Below are 287 nucleotides of genomic sequence, written 5' to 3'. Positions count from 1 at the left end.
CGACTCAAGGCCCGTAACATTTTTGGAATAAAGAAAAAATTGAAGTCATATTTGGGGTATTGTTGTTCAAACAATGAAACAAAGGGCATCTCCCCACCGATTCCATGATTGGACAAGGGCACTGAATTAAAGATGACTCAACTTAACGAGTACGGAATCAATGGCGAATCTTTCTTCTTCTTGTAGAGAGAGAGAGAGCACATCCGTCCACAAGAAAGAAAGAGACAGGATGGAGCGTCGCTACCCGGGCCGGGCCGGGCCTCCATGCCGCCTAGCCCAGCCACCCC

Source organism: Triticum urartu, chromosome 7 (assembly GCF_003073215.2).
Source record: "Triticum urartu cultivar G1812 chromosome 7, Tu2.1, whole genome shotgun sequence".
Taxonomy (NCBI): Eukaryota; Viridiplantae; Streptophyta; class Magnoliopsida; order Poales; family Poaceae; genus Triticum; species Triticum urartu.
This window is presented reverse-complemented; position numbering follows the sequence as displayed.